Raw genomic sequence first — 16,956 nt, 5'->3', positions numbered from 1 at the left:
CATCTCTCTTGGCTCTCGATAGTCAACAAGTAAGGTAGACCCCAGTTCACTTTGCAGCAGTCTCGTTCACATGTTTGCTCTGTTGACATAGCTCTCCTGTTACCAGAAGGATGTTTGAGTTCCATACACTGAATTACTTCATGTAAAATTTCAGGGTTTTTGCCCAAGAAAAAAATTGAAAACTGTATTTTTATCCTCGTACTTTGGATTTTCACCTATCTTAAAATACTTAATTGTATTGGCTTGGACAGTTTGATTAAAGAGCATTCTGAAGTACTTACTACTATTCACTAGACCAGTGGTCATCAAACTTTTTGACTGCATATTCATCATAAAAAATTTTAAGTATTTACTCCTAATCTTTAGTTAATAAATTATCTGTATGTACTATAATAATGTTCTTTGTATTAAAAAAAATACACATGGAATAGAAATTATTAAAGAATGAGATTTCTAAAATTTTTACTTTACTTATTGAGGATTCTCAAATATTTTGCTCTCAGCAAAAATAATAATAACAATTTAATTATTTTTGAAAATCTTAGTTCAACATTTTGGTTATAAAGCTTTACTTGAAAGTCTGATTCTACATTCAATTTATTTCATTTCTTAGTTTTAATGTCTATAATGGATGAAAAACACACCTCAAAAAAGTACTAAGATTCAAAGGGAAGGGGTGCAAAATCAGAATACTCGTTTTTTTTCTTACCTATACCCTAATTATGGAAAGATTTTTGTTGAAATTCCACTAGAAATACCCAATTTCCCTAATGTCAATCAGAAGATGTTGCATATTTATATCTAACATATGGATTAGAAGTCTACTGTAACTCTTCATTTGGAAAAATTTCAAACAAATTTGATAATTCTATTTTCAGATTTCAGCATCCTTGAATTTTTATAAGCGACAAACTCACATCATTTTCAGCAGTAAAATCACAAAATGATAGAAACATTTCCAAACATGTTTTCATATTGTGCTTGCTTTTGATAAGCAGTTACTTTTCCTTTCATTGTTAAAAGGTCACTGTTACCTAGAAGGAACAGATAAAGTGTTCCTTTTTTCTGTTCCCCAGAATATCTGCCAACGTGGCATTTTACAGAAAGCCACTTGTCAGCAAAGGAAAGGACAGGAAATTTGAAACTTTGCTTATTGTAAAAGGAAAATGTGTAATTCATTTTCACTTTGGCAGCTCTTGTATTTTGCCACAAAATACCAGTGAACTGCTCTTTGCTGTATAATTCTACACATAATTAAAAAGTATTGTAAAGAGTCTACACTAAAATTTTAAAGTCTTGTTTTTATTAAAATAGACAGATGATATCCTGTAGAAGTTTGTATAGTCTGGCCCAACTTTCTTGTTATTATAAATTACTAATGAAGAATCCAGTGATATGATTTCACCTGTGTTATTAGCTGTAACTGTATTCCAGAAAATTCATTTGTTCTAGTGAAATCAGTTGCTCCAAAAATCAATATTGTTTTGTCATGAAAAGTTGATTTATTAGCAAGGTGATTTATTATTGAAAACATAACTTCTCTGGGATATCTTTCTTCTAACGGCCTAAGAAAAATAGTTCTTCCTGTATTTCATTGACTCAGAGCTTACCAAATATTGTAAGCTAAAACAGATGAGAAACAATTGTACTTTCATTCAAATGAACAGGAACCTCTCACATGGCATAATTTGTTTTAATAATCATTTCTTGAACTTTGCATAATATTTTCTATGCATATTCCCTTCAATATATGTTACCTAAAGAATGCGTTTTAGTTTGTCTCTTAAAAATGCTTTATTTTAGCTATTTTTAGCTGTGGGAGGAAAGAAATTATCTCCCTAGAGGCATAAGAGTTGATTTTTTTTTAGTTATTGCTATTTTTGTTTTGTCTTATCTTCCACTTTTAAGAAACTTAAGAAATAAGAAATTTTAGAATTTTGAACATTTATCAGTTTATTGAAACTGTATAAAGTGTTGCATTTCACATAATTTAAAATATCACTAAAAAGATTGTTGCAATTTAGTTTCATATTCAGTATGCATCAATTTTAAATACCTTGCTTATAGTGTTTTTATAGTATCATTAGCTAACGCCTCAACCCATTATTTTCACTAAGTCAAGATTCTTTTGCTAGAAAAGTGGATAAAAATCTGTATTTCAAAGTCTTCTTTATAGTTTCTAATTGTTTTAACTGACTTGTTAGATCTCATTAAACTGTCATTTTTATCACATACTTTGGTTAAGAAGAGACTGTCCAGGGAATAGGAAAAATCTAGTTCTGCCATTTTGTTGTTGCTTTTGCTTTTATTATTGAGCTTTCCAGTTCTTTCTTCTTTCCATGACTGTTTAACATTGTATATTTACTGTCTCAAGCCACGTTCTCAAGAAGCCAAGTTGGAGATGAGGATTCTTGTGCCTGGGATTCTTCGAGAAGGTGAGTGATGTCAGCTGAAATCTGTAAGGCAGTTCAGAAAACAGAACAGGGCAGGGGAAGGAGCTAGGCAGTGGGTTCAGCTGAAGCTTACCCTCAGGCTGATCCCGCAAGGGCTCTGGAGTATGAACGGTAGCATTTCCTCACCTTGAAGAAAGGAGAAAAGACTTTTATACCCCTTTATCTTCCAGTTATTGACTACAGGCCGCCTGCAGCACGGGAGGGAGGGTGGTGGAAATCAGCCTCCCTGATTAGGTAACTTCCATCATTTAAGAGCAAATCTCCTCAGCAGAAGGGTACAACCAAGAACTGTTAGCAGCCAAGAGTCACAGTGTATGAGGAAGGGGTGCAGTGATCAGTAAGAAGGACCCTGGCAGGACACCAACATTTTGTGAGGTTAGCTTAGCTAAAACTAGAAATCATAATTGGTAAATCTTTTACTTTACTACTGTGTCACAATGGACTGAAAAGGAGTAAACACAGGAGGGTGACAGTTGTGGAATTCCTACTCTTGTTGCTGGATACCCACTACCTTCTGTGACCATCTGACCTTCAGACTGAGTAAAGATGCAAGACATCCCACATATATTAAATATTAGTAACAATGTCCTGTTTTTAGATAAAAAGAAACAAACAACATTTCTAATATTTTCTTTCTGAACCTCAGTGGGTCACCTTGCAAACTATACCTAGTGTACATGCACTAATGCCCAGGAAGCAAGGCCTATAAAACACACAGAACAGAAAAAGCTGGTATTCCACATCCTTCTACCTCCCGTTCCAGTGTCTTTTTCCTTATGTGGACACCTTGCCCCATATTTGCCTTGTGTCTTCATACTGTATTTCTTCAGGCTTGCCAGAATCTCCATTTCCAGCACAGACTTCCCAAATAAAGTTTCTATAAATCAATGAAACCAATGATCCAGCAGGGAAATGAGCAAGAAACAGCTCACTGAAATGGAAAAACACTTGTAATGATAGAAATGCAAATCAAAACTACAATGCCGTAGATACATGGAGATAAGGATGAGTTGGGAGCTCTGGAGGGACTAGCAAAGATCTATATAGGATGATGCCTTAATTAAAGTTCCTGGTAAAATCTTAAAACAAAACAAAACAAAAAAACCCTACAATGCAATAGCACTTTTTCATTTACTGAATGACAAAGCTAAAATAATTTCATAATGCATTGTGCTGTATAAAGTTGGAGAAATAGATATTTTATGAAGATCAAGTTTGGCAGTAGCTATCTAGATGTAAAATGTATATCCTTTCACCCAACAATTCTGTTTCTAATAATTTATTGCAAAGATATACTTGTATATGTGCATAAAGATGCATTAACAAGGGTATTTATAGCATTGTTTCTAATAACAAAATTTAACAATTATATCCACAATAAGCAGCATTATAAAATAATGTAAGTTTTGTATATGGATAAGAACAAATCTCTAAGCTATATTGTCATTTGGCTGTTGTATGCCATATGCTAGTAAAGGCATAGAATATTTCTGGCAGGAAAGACACAAAATTAGTTCTGGTGGTTGCCTCCTGCCTGGGAATCTGGGTAGGTAGAAGGATGATTTTCTTTTCATGTATATCTTTTCACTTTTTTTAAATTGAAGTATAGTGAGTTTTACAATGTTGTAATAATTTCTGGTGTACAGCACAGTGATTCCAGTTATATATATACTCATATACACACACACACACACACACACACATATATATATACACTCCTTTTCACATCATATTTCAATATAGGCTATTACAAGGTATTGAATATAGTTCCCTGTGCTGTACAGAGGACCTTGTTTGTTTATCTGTTTTACATATAGGAGTTAGTAGTTGCAAATCCCAAACTCCCAATTTATCTCTTCATCCCCCACCTTTGCCCCCTGGTAATCACAAGTCTGTTTTCTATGTCTGTGAGTGTGTTTTTGTTTTATAAATAAGTTTGTTTGTGTCTTTTTTTTTTTAGATCCCACATATAAGTGATACAATACGGTATATGGTATTTTTCTTTCTCTATGGCCTACTTCATTTAGTATAACAATCTCCAGGTCTATCCATCCACCCATATTGCTGCAAATGGCATTACTGTATTCTCCTTTACAGCTGAGTAGTATTCCATTGGGTGTGTGTGTATATACATACACACACTATATATATATATATACGTACACACACACACACACACACACTCCACGTTTTCTTTACCCAATCATCTGTCGATGCACATTTAGGTTGCTTCCATGTCTTGGCTATTGTAAATAGTGCTGCTGTGAACATTGGGGTGCATGTGTCTTTTCAAATTATATTTTTCTCTGGATTGATGCCCAGGAGTGGGATTGTTGGATCATACAGTAGGTCTATTTTTAGTTTTTTAAGAAACCTCTATATGTATGTATTTAAAACCACTTTTTAAAACCAAAAGTCCACTGAAGGTTTAAGTAGGAGAGTTAAGGATTTGCTCTATCTTTCTAAAAGATAAAACATTGTTGACTTTATGGAGAAGAGGCTGAAGGAGGGAGAAAGTGGGAGGCAGACAAAGTTGGCTTAAAGCTATTGCAAAGTCCAAGCAAACTATAATGAGGGGCTGAGTTAGGCTAGTAGCAGTGGGGAAAGTGAAGTTACCTGAAAATGTTTTTTTCCTTCTTCTTCCAGATACTATTGATGTATGACTGCATGAAGAGGGTTAAGCTGAGGGTCAAAAATTATGTTAAGGCTTTAGTGTGTGTGGTTGACTAGGATAGGGAAGCCACTGAGAGATGGAACCCAGAAGAAGGTGGAGACAGCTTTTTGTGGGACTTCGAGGATATTACGTTTAGGAGGAGGCAAAGGGACTAAAAGAGAACCAGGCGGGAGGAAAACCAGCAGACAATGGTATTTCACAAGGTGGAGGGGCGAGTAGTCAACATTTTCAAATGTAGGTAGGTCCTGTCAGACAAAGTAGAGAAAGCCCTTGGATTTGGCAATTAAGAGTTGATTTGTGACCTTTGAGAGAAAAGTTTTCATGGAAGCCTAGAGGCTAACGCTATATTCCAGCAGACTGAGGAATGAAGGTGAGATGATAAAACAGAGGCAGCATACAAAATATAGAAAATGGAAAAAATTAGTGTGTAGCCAGGGTCACAGGAGAGGTTTGTATAGAATGGAAGAGATTTACATATGGAAGAAGGAAAAGGTAGAACTGGGGGAAAGGCTGAAAATAAAGTGAGGGCACAACTGATGATGCAAGGCCTTAGAGGACATGTGATTAAGTGCATGGGCAGAGATCAACCTCAGGGCACCCCTGAGGTTCCTAGGGTTCCCTTCTTGTAACCTCTGCTCCCCTTAAAACAAACACAGAAAACATCCACCTATAAGGTTTTGGTCTTGAACTAGGATCTGTCTCTCTCCATCACACCAGGAAACTATAATTTGTTGTAGTATATATCCTAAAATATGAATTATTCAGTCCAGAATAACACAAAGGAAACTTCATCAGAAGAGTCTAAGGCAGGGAGGGTGTAGCTCAGGTATAAAGCACATGCCTAGTAAACACGAGGTCCTGGGTTCAATCCCCAATACCTCTGTTAAAAAAAAAAAGTAAATAAATAAAAACCCAATTATCTCCCCCCAAAATAAAATAATAAATAAAAACTTAATAAAGAAATAGAAGAGTGTAAAGTTGGCTTTGACACTCTGAGTTCTTGTTCCCACTGAAGTCTCCCTGTCAGTGTGTGGTGAACTGATCCCCCATACTTTCTGGTCATCCAACAGTAACTATTGTATAAAATATCCACATGTGTGCATGTACGTGTACACACACACATCTCCCCCAAAGACACTATACTCTCAGGAAGAATACAGTTATTCTGTTATTCTCCATCCTCTTAGCCTGCTTTATTTTTCTCCATAAGAGCCGGGCTGATTTTCAGCCGATATACTTTAGAATGGCCACATCAATTGCTATGGCATGGAAATACTCTACTTCTATGCTGGCAAGCAAATAGCTACTGCCCCAGACCTGAGCGCATCCCCTGTTCTTGCTATGCTTGCATCTCCTAGACCTACCTGTGGTCTAGTAACTAAAGGAACACCACCAGTCACAACAAGGCTAAGGCTGGCCCATGTTCAGGGGGGTATGTGGGGAACATAGTCACAAGCTAAAGCTTGCATACTAACACTTTATTGAGAAGTTCAATGTCAAGGAAGTTGGAGTGAGCAGGAAAAGGGAAGTGAGTCAGAGAAGAGAGAGAGAAAATGCAGGGGAGTACAAGGGATGTGAAACCACACCAAGTATCACAACCAGCCATATCAGTGGCTAGTTGGCTATGGAGTACATACTCCATAGTACTTGTCATTAGCTGAGATTACATTATACATATTTTTAATAGATATTGCCTCTCTGCCCACTAGAAAGTAAACTGCTGAAGGCAGGGACTTTGTTTAACATTGTAACTCCACAATGTAAAATATACTAGGTAAATAATAGGTGATTGATAATATCTGTTGAATGAATGAATCAACTCATATTAGGGAGAAGCATTTTCTAAACAAAGCACATTTTATGTAAGTTCCTGGCCATAATAGATGTAGTATTTTATATTGTTTCGCAGAGTGTTTTCCATTCCTCATTTTCTATTCTCCAGTTTCCTAATCACACCCAGACGCCTCCTTGTATCTAAGAAATGACCACAATGGTGATCATTTCACATCACAGCCAGCTGCCTCTAGTTCTACCATCTATCTACTCAAAGACCCAGCAAAACTTAAGTTTCTTGCTTTTCCTTACCTTAGCCGATCAAATAGGCAGTCAAGGCATCTAGAAGGAAAAAGATTTGTTTTCTCCTACACACAGCATTCTCTCAGGGGCAGGGGACAAAGGTTATAATTTAGCCCACTCACACTTGGTGTTTATTGATTTAATTATTTATTGAAGTATAGTCGGTTTACAATGTTGTTAGTTTCTGGTGTATAGTATAGTGGTTCATTTATATATATATATTCCTTTTCATATTCTTTTTCCTTGTAAGCTATTATAATACTTGGTATTTATGACTTTGCTTTTTGAAAGAAACAGTTCTCTTCATTGCTTATGCCATTCTAAGTAGTATTCAAAAACATTTTTTGAAATACATACATATTTTTAATGTGGAAGGCTTACAGGAAAAATTATTACTCACTAGAAGTTTAAGTGGGAAATGATTATCAAAAGTAGTCAGTTTTACCATGTATAGATTTTCAATTTTGGAATTTAAGGGTGAGAAAATACTAATTAATTAGATTAGTGTATTCAGGACTGAGACTTAATCTACTTAATGTTCCTTTCCTCTTCTAAACGTTCACTTCGTCAGCCTGACAGCAATCATCTGTAATCATTTATAATCATCTGATTACAAACTTACTCAAGCTGCTGACTCTCACTGTGACTATATTTTATTTCCTTCATCATTGCAACATATTTCTTTAAGTGAAATAAAACATGGCTTTGTTGCAGCATGATATTATTATTGTATAGACATTAAGATGCTGGCAATCATGATCAGATCCATCTTTATCATGCTTGTTACAATTTAGGATATATTTAATCTGGCAAGGAAATTTATTTAATATAATACTTGGAAAATTAAATCCAACCTCCTACTAAATACTTTTCTAGGATAAAGATGAGAGAGAATCAAACAATATATAAATCCAAGTGTAGACAATGAGTGGGGAGAGCAGTGGCATTTGGGTCTGCAGGCTCAAGTTTCCAGAAAGCTTACAAAAGAAAACAGAAGATTTTCATATTCCTTTTACAGCTCAGACAGTTTTGTATTTACCATCACATTCATCGGTTGGAGATCACAAAAAAAAAAAAGAAAGAAAAATCCTAAGACTATAAGATTAGTCAAACAGTGTGTATTTCAGCTAAGTTCATACCAACTGTCTTTTTATTACTGGGCTCCACTCAGCCTGTAACTTTGATCTACTTCATTTAAACTTCTTTGGTTCTACCTCCTGGCTGTTGTACACTCCTAGTGCTATTATTTAAATTTTTTTTCTAATGATTTTCAACTACTAAAGGGCTCAGCAAACATCCTTTTCTGTCATCCTTCCTATAATCTCTTAGAGCAAGTGGCGCAAGTGGACCAAATATTGGAACCTGAACCAATAGTCCCTGAATGTCCACATTGTGTCAAGCACTGTGCTGGGTGTTTTATTTACATTATGTTAATCTTCATAAAACCCCTGAAAGGGATATATTGTCACCTAGTGAGTAATTTGAGTTTAGAGAGGTTAAATAACTTGCTTAAAATCAAATACCTAGTTTTGAGCAGCAGTCCTTATTAAAATATCTGCCTATTGTAGTTATGTTTCAGAGAAAAAGTCCTTATCATTTAGAGATACAAAGAACAACATTTACAAGTGAAATGATGTCTGGAATTTGCTTATAATAATCTGATAGACATGGTGGGAATGTGGGTGAGAACACAGATATATGTAAGTTTAGCCATCAGTTGAAGTTGGGTCATATACATAAGGGTCCATGATATTTTGTTTCTACTTCTGTATACGATGGAAATTTTCCACACTGAACAGTTTTTAAAAGTAATAACCTGGAAAACAGAATTACAAAAAAAGAAAGTGTAAATGTCTAGTAGTGTTCACCTTAGCAATTCAATAGCTATGTCCTTCTAGATCTTGAGGAAGTGTCCTGGATCAACTTCACACGCATGGGCAAACAGGCACTTTCATAACATTTTTTTCACCAGTACTTTCATAACTTATTTAAGAAAGAAGGGAATTTATTTTCCTAGCAATTATTAAGATCCTAAGCTCCTCCTTTTGGTCCTAACCATACTTCTCTGTTTAAAATAAACCATGGTCCTAATATTTAATTAAATAGAAGACCTAGAGACTAGTTTGTTAAATATTCTGGTCTTTCTTCTTCTCCTCTTAACTCAATTTAGTGAGCTATTTGACTATTTGTTCATTCTTTTAAACTTCAAAGTGGCAGGAAGAGAACAAACAGCTTAAACCAGTCAATTCACCACTTTTGAGCAGCCCTGTGAAGGGGTTTTCTGAAGGTAGGTGGTATTTTTGATTAACATAATTATCAGTTTCAGTACCACCTCTGCCTCTCCCCCAACTTTCTGTCTAAACTAAAAGGGGTAATAGTAAAGTCCATCTGAACACTGAAGGAGTTAAAATACAATCACTACCTTGAAAAAAAGTTTGGCATGGTGACTGGTATACACCAGTTGGCACCTGTTACAGGAGGTTCTAGCCACCACTCCACCTTCTGGCTTCAAGGGCATTGTTGTTGACATTTTCAACAGCCCAGAGCTGGTAATTTATGAGGAAATATTCCTTATATAGTAGAGGCATGTATGTCAAGTGGTTAGCCTTATTTACTGAGAAACCTCTGGAACTGACGACTTGGGCAAAGTATTCCTGGTGCTAAGGAATGGAGCCAAAGGCTTCAAATGTAGGCTGTTAGGCCAACATCTCAAAGAATAGACAGCCAAAAGAGGCAGGGAGTTAGACAGGTAGGCTGGAATGACGTTTGAAGGTAGAACTGTTCCTTCTGGAGGTATGTTCCCTGAGAGTGGAAACAGATCGGTTTGTACATCCTGTATGCTTATACTAACCCACTTTCCAAATTATAAGACAGTGTCAAACATGGTTTTCCGTAATGATTTCCAAGCCTGAAACTTGACTCTCAAATAATGATATGAAGTTCTTGATCTGTGTGTTGCTGTGAAGATATTTTGTAGATTTGATTAACATTCATAATCAACAGATTTAAAATTCTTTTTTCTTGGAGAAGGGAGATAATTAGGCTTGTTTGCTTATTTACTTATTCATTCATTCATTTACTGGTGGTACTGGGGATTGAACCCAGAACCTTGTGCATGCTAAGCACACGCTCTACTACTGAGCTATACCCACACCCCTTCAATAGACTTTAAATAAAGAAGATTATCCTAGATAATCTGGGCAGGCCTGATTCTATCAGTTAAAGGCCTGAAGAGCAGAACTGAGGTTCCCAAAAGAAATTCTGCCTGTAGATTGCAACTTCAGCTCATGCCTGAGAGTTCCAGCCTGGCTTTCCTAACACCCTGCTCTACAGATTTCAGACTCGTCCCCTAGCCAGCCCCAGCTGTTTAAGTCTATTCCTTGCAAAAATCTCTTACTACATATCTCTTAATGGTTCTATTTCTCTGGATGGGCCATGATACAGTGGTTGAGCCTGAGTATTTCTAAGTGGTATTATATGTAATTTAGATTTTGTATTTTAACAATAGCAAATACAATTTTTGTGTGTGTATATAAGAGTGAGCGTATGTGGGGGGTATACCTATATATACATGTGTTCTCTTTCGACTAGACTCGACCTTCAGTTCCTGTGTCCTTCCTTGTAATGTCCAAGAATCCTGTAGCAAGCATTCTGCTAAGGCAGTTTAGCCAGAATCACCTTTTCTCGATTTCTGATTGAATTTTTCGTCCTTCACTATCCCCGAGGTGATGTCTGATTACGCCCACCTACTTTCAGTAAGAATACTGTTGAGTGATGTAGCAATAATCCCCTTTACCCCTGATGCTTCCTTTTAGTAATTTTCCATTCTCTGGCTCCTTACCCACTACTCTATGGCTATAAATTCCCACTTTTCCTGTTGTATTCAGAGTTGAGCCCAATATCTCTCCCCTATTACAAAATGCTATCATAGAAGCCCCTCTTGAATAAAGTCTGCCTTTCTGTCTTTAACAGTGTCATGAATAGTTCTTTTCTTTAACACCTCCAGACTTTTTTGATCACATACTTCTCAATAAATTTATTACCATTCATTGATATATACAGTTAGATTTCAAAAGTTTAGAGTTATATCATATTCACAATTTTTTAAAACATAGAAATAAAAAGAAAAATGTTGATATTAAAAAGTAAACACAAACAGGGGTTGCAGTATTCTTATCCTGTATGTCAAGAGTCATCTTGCATTTATCATGATTTGAGGTCATTCTTCAAATTTATTTCCCAACTGACAGTGTACAAAGATGATTCCAGGGCTCACATCTTAAAAGGTAGTAATGGTGCCTGTTTCAGCTTCTACTTTTAAAATCTCAACAGCAACAAAAATTATTCAAGTTTTTTCTTTTTAATATGGAATGCTTTGGGAGCTTCCAAAAGACTCCAAAGGAGTGAGCACTTAGGACAGTTAATACAGATCAGCCAAATGCATCCAGGATTCAGTCACTCAGCTTATTTATCACTCTGCTGAACACTACTAACCACAGAAGCAGTCTTGATACCTGCCGTTTTTAATGGTTTTTATTCTTAGTCATATGAATTTAACTAATATCCCAAATCGATCACATTTAAAATAGGAGGCAAAAGGAAAATACTTTCAAAATGCTAGCTAATGGAAAGCATTAAAACTAAAAAATCTGCATTTCTGTCTCAGGGTGATTTTTGTATCCATATATTTCATTTAGCACATCATATAAAATATTAAAAGGAGAAATAGAGTGCTGATTACACCCAATTTAGCTCTTTATTTATTGAGAACTTTTAAAAAGTTATGTCTCCCATGTTTCACTTAAAATAAAACCTGAAATCTTCTCTTATCACTTAGAAAAAAGGCACATAAATTATAATTTGACTTTTTAAACAAAAAAGCAATTATTCCAAGCATCAGTCATAAAAGCAGTTTCTGCTTGGCTTGAATCCTCTAAAGTGTACTTAATTTTCAGTCCAGCAACAAGCCCTGTTTTTTCTTACACAAATGAAAGTTTGTATTACATATTAAATATGAAAACACTTGCTGGGAAAAGTTTTGGTATTTATAGACTGATTTTTTACTTTCGCTAAACACAAAGTGATGAAATATCACTAAGTGTGTTCACAGAAGTGAAAGGAATTATGATTTCAGTAAAGGCAAGGAAAGGGAAACTCTGCCTAAAACCAACATGTTTAGATTACGACTGAAAATGGGCTTTGAATACTATGCAATGTGTGTGCTTCCTGAAATTGGTCACGCTTGACATTTTAACTACAGCACTACTTTCCTGTCAAGACAGCAGTCAGTTCTTCCTGTCATGCCAACACTTCACTTATGTAAACTGCTATTTGCTACAAAACAGTATATATAATTGTTAAATTTAGAACAATTATCAAATATTCTCGAGTGGACACTAATAAGAAAATCAGAGACCATTTTTGTTGTAACAGCAAGAATTTCAAAAACCAATACTTTTAACTATCCGCTTAGTACGTTAATTACGAATATCAAGCAAGAGCCACTCACAGCAGTAAAATGTTTGAAACACTTTACAAACATACATGAAGTCTTTCCAGTTTTCCCAAGAGTCCTTTGGCTTTAAAAGTGCTTTTAAGTGAAAGGATAAAAAAGCACAACGGAACACATCAAAACCACAGACGTCAGCAGGTGTTAACAAGGAAGAACGCAGCAACAACCACCACATTTAAAGCTATTGGACCTGAGCGCCCGTAACTACAAATCCCAGAGCTTCCTGGGGGTCGAGGCGGGGCTATCTTCAAATTGATAACCTTTTCAGCCAACGATACGGCCGTACCAAAGAGCGCGTGAAAGGGCTGGGTGCTCCGCGTTCCAACAGTGAAGTCATACAACAGTGACATTCTGAGCGTAAGGGGGTGTTTCAGGGTCAAATTCTAACTACTGAGTGATTATCGGCCGCAGAACCTTCCCGGACCCTCTAGCAATTCTCCACCCGAGTCTGGCTCGGTGGGAGTTCTAGCGTCTAAACGCTGAAGGGAACTTACGTTGCCCCGTGTCGACGGAAAGACCCAGTCGCCCGAGGAAGAGGCGGGACTCGCTTTATTCTTGCCCTTTATTGGCCAAGCAGCCAGGAGGCTCAAACCATCATTATCACCAGTGAGTCGTAAAAACTTCCGCTGACGTAACGTAAAAGGCGGTGGTGTGCGGCTCTATAACGGAAGCTGGGTCTACGCAGGCGCAGACATGTTGCTTTTGTCCAATCCGGAGAGAGGCCAGCTCGTGGCACTTCTTCCCGCCCCTTCGACTCACCTCTTCCGCTTCCCCTGGGCTATGGCCCGCCTCCCTGCTACTGACCAATCCCCTGCATCCTTCTTTGTGCCGTTATCCAATGAGAGAGGTGGAGAGTGGAGTTCCGGTCGTCCGCTCTGCGCCGAAGCTGAGCTCCGCTTCTCATCAGCGCCAGTTGTGGGCTTGCGGGTGAGGCATCTAATTCTCAGGGCTGGATTCGGCAGATTCTCGGGATGGGCAGTCTTCTTGACAGGAGGCGACAGTGCGGGTAGAGTCTAGAACGCCGGAGTCACTGAGCCTATAACTCGAGGAGCGCCGAGGGAAATGGGGAGGAGGTGAAAAGGGGGAGCCACGTGTTCGGGCTTCTGGTGCATTGGTAGGAGCTCCTGAGTCATACCGGTGTTGTCCCTGCCCCCCCCCACCCCGGCTTCCAAGGGTTATGTTTGTGTCGCCGAAGCCGCCCGAGCACTTCTCTGGGCCATTCTTCGGTAAAAGCAAAGCACCTGTTCCTCAAGTGTTCAAGAAAGGGGAGCCAGGACCTACTTTTCCCCTCCCCTCGCATTCTTTCCTGTCCACCTCCTGGGTTTGTTAATTTTCGGAGTTAGAAAGCAGGTTTTCATTTGGGAAGGGACGTTCTCGAGTATATAGTACCAACTGTGAGACTAGTTACTTTGTAAGCACTCTACGTATATTATCTCATTTAATCCACATTGCTAGGTCTGAAGGGGTAGGTACTGTTACTGTTCTCATTTTCATGCGAAGAAACTCAGATATGTTAAATTACTCGTCCATGTGTTCTCTTCAGCTTCTCTCTGACTACTTAATTGAGCTTGGCATTCGATTTTCATGCACATAAAATTAAAGTAAAAGGTTGCTCATGTTTTCTTTCCTAACTTGAAATTATTTTGAAAGTTAATACAATATACCTAGAAGTAAATGGATTGATGTTCTCCAGGTAAAATGATGTAGTAGAAAGACATCGGAGTAGGAGTCATTTATTAACCTTTGACTGGGCAAGTCAACCTCTCGGCCGCAGCTTCCTCAACTGCAGAATTGAAATCAATACCAGAGTCCACTTCCTAGACTTGTGAGGATCAAATGAAATAATGAATAGAAATTACTGATACTAACTACATATGACTATTTTGGCTTTTCAGATTCTTTCCTCTACTGGCACTTGTGTTTACATTTAGGTCCCACCTAGATAATCCAGAATAATCTCTCCTTCTCAAGGCCCTTAATTTAATTACAAAATCCCCTTTGTCATGTGAGGAAACATTCACAGGCTCCAGGAATTAGATCTTGTATGTTTTTGGAGGGCATTAGTTAACTTGCCATAAAAACGATAAAGAAGGATAAAACAGATCCGTATCCCAGTGCAGCTTGAAGTCTAGTAGGCTATCCTAAAGAGAGAGAAGGAAAAAAAAAAGACTTCTGGATTGCTGTGAAAAGATCCTTCTAAATTACCATGGGTTGGTGCTTCTTCAGCTTTTCCACTGGAAAACAGAAGAGGTAAATAAATATTCCTGTGATAATGTGGACATGAAGCCTGACTTAACCCCTGAGAAGAGTGAAATTTTGAATTCTAATCTATCTTAAAAATTCTTGTGAGTTTTGCGTTCAGTTTTATAATATGCCTATGTTTGATACTGTTTTGAATTATTGCCACATTATAACATTGCCGTTCTATGGCAACAGACTGTTATTTTGTGGCTTTTTATAATTGCCAGTTTACTGTAGTCATTGATGTGTCCGCTAGTTTAAGAAGCATGACCTCAGATGATGGGGATTTATTACAAGGAAGCCATTTAAGCAACCAAATAAAGACTCTGTCCTGTTGTTCCTAGAATATGCTATTAAGGTGGGAATATGCGCTAGACTTCATGGAGAACTGGATTGATAGTCCCTCATTATTGATCCTCCAATTCTTCTAGCAATGAGATAGTCACTCTGATGACTTCAGTTTTTGATCATAACTTCAGAAGAAGACAACCATCTGTTGCTCTCATGTCTGGCTGGAATTAATAATTCTCTGTAGACAGGATTTAATTAGTTGGGTTTGTTACCATCCAGTATGGATGCATTGGAATAAGATAATATTTGAAAGATCCCAGCTCCAAGTAGGCATTCCGCATATTAAGATCTATTTAGTAACCATCTCTGCTTTTTGCATGGAGATGGAATGGAACAGGGCAGAGAGAAGCACATGAGGAACATTTCTATGCAACAGGCCTAGAATTCGTTACATAGCTCCGCCTAACTAGTCATCTACCCTAGTGACTGGCTGGTGAGTTAGCAGTCTGCTTCAATGGGCAGTACCTCTAGCCAATTTCTTATTATATTATTCCCTGATGGAGGCACTGAGGATTGAACTCAGGATCTCATGCATGTCAAGTGTGTGCTCTATCACTGAGCTATATACCCACCTTGCCTCCTAGCCAACTTCTTAAGACTTGTCCTCAGCCTTCAGTTTCTTCGCCTTATGAAGCCTGTCTGCATCCATATGCCTCCAGACGACCCTATTGAATGAAGTCCTTTTTAAGTGGGCTCTGTACCTATGCCATCATCAGGTCCACAGGAATAAGTCTCACATTCTTTGGCCTGATACTAACAATGCAGTGCAGCTATTTGTCCTTATTCTCTTTGAGTAGGTAGCCAGCCAGTGTCTTGGACTTTTCCAGTTATGGATCTTGTATCTGCAATCTACAGAGTACCAGATCAAGGTCTGAGTTTGAACTACTCTCACGTGTGGTAAAGTGGGAATGAGGAAAAAAAAATTCCACGATATTTTTCCACAGATAACTTCTTCCAAAAAAGTTCCTTTTCAGCTTCTTTAGTGCTTTTATTCTCTCAAAATGGGTCTCAAGCTAACGATTAAAAAACTAGTTTTAGGCCATCTTTGCAAGTCTGATGTTGGTGGTCTACCACATAACTTAGGGCTGTGAGGCTGGAGTATGCAGTTATAGGCTACCAAAATTTTTACTTTTATACACTTAAGGTCCAGTTTATTGAGTGTCTTCTTGATAATTATCTAACTGATTTTTTTTTTTAAGTATACCAGTAATCCAAACCTAAGGTATTTCACTTATGTGTTAAGTGTTCCTCTTTGGTTCACCAACCCTGTGTGTTCTTTGGCTGGGTAGTAATTCAGGTGAAATAAGTATAGAGGAATGAACATTTAAAAAACTATCTTGGAAACTGGTCATCTCTGGAAAGCTAGCTAGCATTTAAGTGATTGAGATGAATGATAGTTAGAAGTGATTTTTTTTTAACTCCTGAAAAATAGTATTATTGTAGTTACATGATTCCACATTTATACATTTAAAATTGTATTCACTTACCTTAAATGAAGATTTTTCTTGGGTTCCGGGCTCACTTTGGCTGAATTATCTGGTTCGTTTCAGCTGGATAAGTTGTACATCATACAATAATGAGATTTTTAGCAAAACAACATTTTAGAAGATCATAAAACTTCATTATTTTTTCTACTGTGTATTTTTCAC

The 16,956-nt window shown here is 37.3% G+C and overlaps 1 protein-coding gene across 10 annotated transcripts in view; it reads left to right on the top strand.

Annotated features, from left to right (window-relative positions):
* Positions 1-13,562: 13,562 nt before the first annotated feature.
* The window catches only part of WDR89 (WD repeat domain 89), a 39,420-nt gene continuing 36,026 nt past the window's right edge, over positions 13,563-16,956 (top strand). For 2 of the 10 annotated variants that reach the window (XM_031679123.2, XM_031679124.2), the window contains exon 1: positions 13,563-13,642. The gene's annotated coding sequence lies outside the window, so the exon portion shown is untranslated. The other 8 variants (XM_072963187.1, XM_072963189.1, XM_072963188.1 and 5 more) reach the window with 8 other exon arrangements.

This window comes from Vicugna pacos, chromosome 6 (genome assembly GCF_048564905.1).
Source record: "Vicugna pacos chromosome 6, VicPac4, whole genome shotgun sequence".
Classification (NCBI taxonomy): domain Eukaryota; kingdom Metazoa; phylum Chordata; class Mammalia; order Artiodactyla; family Camelidae; genus Vicugna; species Vicugna pacos.
Note: the sequence above shows the minus strand (reverse complement) of the source record. Positions and strands in the feature narration are given on the sequence as shown.